Source organism: Pseudophryne corroboree, chromosome 7 (assembly GCF_028390025.1).
Source record: "Pseudophryne corroboree isolate aPseCor3 chromosome 7, aPseCor3.hap2, whole genome shotgun sequence".
NCBI lineage: Eukaryota > Metazoa > Chordata > Amphibia > Anura > Myobatrachidae > Pseudophryne > Pseudophryne corroboree.
Window position 1 is genome coordinate 9,167,383 of NC_086450.1, and position 4,535 is coordinate 9,171,917.

Here is a 4,535-nt window from a genome sequence, read left to right on the forward strand (position 1 = left end):
TGCAAATTAATTTGGCAATTCAATTCCAAACTCGGCTTTCTTTTTCTTAGTAAATGTGGGTGTTTTTGTTTGCACAGTCCTGAGCAGGTGAAAAGGTAGAGAAAATCTTTATTGTAACATAAAAAATGTCTTTCTTTGCAACCCCATTTGATGACAACTCTCCTAAAGACTAATTAGGCATTTGGAAGTTTTCAATTAGCTTAACTGGACCAATAATTACATGTCATTATTGTGGTTAAAAAAACAAACACATTGGCCTCAAATTACCCTAGATTCTACTCTTTTGTTAGTTTATGCACCCCAAATTTAATTAGCCACTAGCCTGGCATGGTGGCATCATCTGCAATCACACCAGGCTGTGCATTATCTGATCTGGTCACAAATTATGTAACCAGTCAGGTAGACAGAGCGGCCGGCTGCCGAAAGATAATTTTCTAGCAGCTGCCACTCACAGAGGAAACTCCCAGCCTCTCTGCCTCCCTGCATACTCCTTAGTGCTTGTCATACCGCTGATCACTGGGTATCAGTCAGCATGGCAGGACCCTCCACCCTCTGTGCAGCCACCCAGGAAATGTAAATTAACACAGCCCCCAGTGTCTATCTGGCTGCTGGAACCAATGGTCATGATGGTTCCAATGTTCTGATGTTCCAATGGTGATGAGCCAATGGTCAAATGTTTGCAAAACTGATATATGACAAATATTATTATATTTTTTTAATCATTTTGGATAAGTTTAAATACTGTACATGTTCTTTACCTAATTCACTCATAAATAAAAACTCTGACCATTTCTGAACGTTTTTTGAAAAAAAAATTCACCAGTTAAGTGGTCAAAGTATTCCTTTTAATAACAAATATTGCTTTTCATTTTTTTTAGATTTTAGATTTTTTTAAAAAGTTTCTCAAATTACCCCTAAATCACTTTTTTTTGCATTTTTCATTTAATTCCTTTGTGATCAAATTTGTTCGAGTTTTACAATGTTTTTCTCTCTTTAAAAATGCGCAGATCAACTATTTGACACCTTTTTAGAGCATTCAGTACGTCCTTATGCCAACTGCCAGCCTTCTATATGGTCCTGCTAATGAAATCATCACTTTTTGGGTCTCCACACTATTTTATGCTTTTTTTCCAGTTCTGTTTTAGGACAATATTCTCAAAACCTTGCTGCGAGTTGTGCAGATTGACATTTCTAAATGAATAGTGCATTTCTCAGGGGCACGCATGAAGGTAAACTATGTAAGTTAATTATATGAGTTTGTCTTTTGTAAACTCGCATCTAGTTAGAGTCCCCCCATAGTGCTCAAAGAAGTATAAAATGACACTATTAAATAAAAATAAAACATACCCTTTTGGAATTATATGTTCTCAACATTGGCATTTCTGGCAAAAGCCAGAAGGGCTATTTGCCTAATGGGCCGGTGCAGCCGCCTACGGGCCTGTCTCAGCAGCTACAAGTACAGGAGCTCTGATTGGCCTAAGGGGAGTGACATCAGTCCCCATCCATGATGTGTAGCCACGCCCATTTCCCTGTGTGGACAAAAAACATCTTTGTTTATTGAGCCATCTACTGTAGATATATTTCCTATTTCTCAACCTAACACTACATAGATAAAAGCTAATGCTATATAGTTGCTGGAAGTTTACAGCAGACATTTTACTTTGGAACAAGGTCATTGAATGACATTCACAGTTTTATGTTCAGTTTTATGTTTTCTATAAGAACATGTACATATTGTACTCATAACTCTATGGTGAGAAATGGTCATGTGATGGTCACTCACTCCCACAGATAATGCCGACGCTTTGTCCATACAACATAACAATGGAGACCTGACATACGCTGCAAAACCAACTTTGCTTTAAACTGATGTATTGTTTTCTGATCAATGCTTTGGGAAAGATGAATGTACCATGGAACATACACGAACAATAGTCACACAGACACACAAATGTCTTTTACATAAAGAGTATAAAACAGCTCAACACTTTCCTTACAACGTATTCAGCTCAGGTTGTATATAAACCTCCTGTCCCCATGTCCCCAGTACACAGCGGGTTTGGACACATTTGAATCTACAACATGGGAAAGGTGAGTCTAACTTAAAATTTTTAATTCAAATATTAAAACAAACTTTCATGTTTGATTTAAGAACTGGATGAAAGAGAATATATGTTTTGTATGTTGCTGTATTTTAACTAATAAATGTAAGAGAGATAGAATTGATTAAAGCTTGACAAAGGAAATTGTGCGTTACATGCACACACACCTAATGGTAATATGAGTATCTGATACAGTAAGATTTATTCAGAAATTATGTGCTTTATTTGTTTTGTGTTTATCTTAGTAACTATACGTAAAAAAAATATATAGAGGAATAAATACATCATTATTAAAATCTAAACACCTGGACAATTTCTAGAATAATCTGATGCTAAAAATGATTTTGGAAATGATTAAAATATATCAATATAATTATCTTTCTACAGATCATCTTCTATGAGGACAGGAACTTCCAGGGCCGCTCCCATGAGTGTAACTCTGAGTGCCCAGACATGTCCTCATACTTCTGATGCTGTAACTCCATCTGTGTGGAGAGCGGAAACTGGATCCTGTATGAGCACCCCAACTACAGGGGGCACCAGTACTTCCTGCATAGAGGGGAGTACCCCAACTTCCAGCAGTGGCTGGGTTACAATGACTCTATAAAGTCCTGTCGTCTGAGCCCCCAGGTAATTATAAATATTTCCACAATTTATTTACATGAAGAAGATCTCCTAACTTATATTACCTGACCAAAGGGGGATTTATGTGCAATTAGCAGGTTGTGCCCTTCCCCAGTCACTGGGAAATCAACACCCCCTTATGATGCTGTAAATAGAATATGATGCACGCAAAAATATTGATTACACCTGCAGAATATAATTTATGATGTGCTTTACAATTATAGGAAAATTATTTTAATTTGCTTTATTGAATATTTTTAACCCAGCACCAGGGATCATTCAGAGTCAGGATCTATGAGAAAGAAGACTTCCGAGGTCAGATGATGGAGTTTACAGAAGACTGTCCCCATGTCTATGAGAGGTTCCGCTACCATGACATCCACTCCGCCCATGTACAAGACGGATACTGGATGTTCTATGAGGAGCCCAACTACCGGGGACGTCAGTACTACCTGAGATCAGGGGAGTACCGGAGATACACCGACTGGGGAGCCACTAGCCCCAGAATTGGCTCCTTCAGACGTGTCCACCATATGTATTAAAACAGACGACAAATCAAATCTGTCATTTTATTTTAATTCTGAATATCACATTTCTTATTTATACGGGTTTTTTCAAATCAGTAAACATTGTAGCAACCTAATCTTCCAACTAACCTGAAAACAATGAGGGGGGTGTGGTGAGAATCAGAAAGTGAGAGACTTTTGGAGAATGTTCTTGTTTTTTTTAAGTGGCAATCATTTAAATGGTAAAATCAACCTGGTTTTGCCATGTAAATGATTGACACTTTAAAAAAATAAACAGGAGAACTCTCCCAAAATCTCTCACTTTCTGATTCTCACGCCCTATTACATTCCCCCAATGTATTTGTGACTACACAATAGATGTCTTGGTGTGTGCATAATCTCATGTCCTTCATCTAGACCAGGTATTCCCAACCACGGTCCTCAAGGCACACTAACAGTGCAGGTTTTAGTGCTATTCAGGCTTCAGCACAGGTCACTTAATTAATAGCTCAGTTATTTTGATTTAACCATCTGTGCTACAGCCTGGATATCACTAAAACCTGCACTGTTGGTGTGCCTTGAGGACCGTGGTTGAGAATGCCTGATCTAGATGTTCCATCGGGACAGTGTAAGGGAGGTGTCACAGTCATCAGCTCAGCGTATGTCCTGCTCCTGCTACATCATTGCCCCAATAAAGACACATATCTTTACACAGATGACAAAGTGTATAACTGTCTTCTCTGCTTAATGAGTTTTATTCTTCATGTAAACTCAAGTAAATTCCTGATGGAAATTTGAAAATTAAATCATTTAAACAATGAGCAAAATTTTATGCAGTAACTTTTTTAAATACAGCATATCCAACATTCTGTTTACTCAAAGTTACTCAGCGGGGTAATTTGTCATTAATGATTAATGGGTATATTCAACTGATGTCATATCCTTTCCAAAGGAAAGGATCCGACATCTGAGTATTCAATGAGCAGCCAAATCCGACAGGATTTAGCCGCTCACGACAATGCCAATCCGACTTTTATTAAAGTCAGATTGACATTGTCAGAAAAGGGGCCAAAACCTGTGAGATTTGGCCGCCGCTTCCGACAAAACACATGGATCTGCAGCTATTCCACCGATCCATGTGTTTTCTGACAAGTCGGAATTCCCGACTTGTTGGAAAATCTGAGGGGGCATTGAAATGGTTGAAACCCCTTCCGACCTAAAAAGTCGGAAACTGCCGTCTTTCCATCAAGACGGCAGTTTCCGACAACAATTGAATACAACACTTAGTGTCTGAGATATGGTC

At 38.3% G+C, this 4,535-nt stretch overlaps 1 pseudogene; it reads left to right on the forward strand.

Moving 5' to 3' along the window:
• Positions 1-2,082: 2,082 nt before the first annotated feature.
• LOC134943230 (gamma-crystallin 1-like) lies at positions 2,083-3,268 on the forward strand (annotated as a pseudogene).
• Positions 3,269-4,535: the final 1,267 nt, after the last annotated feature.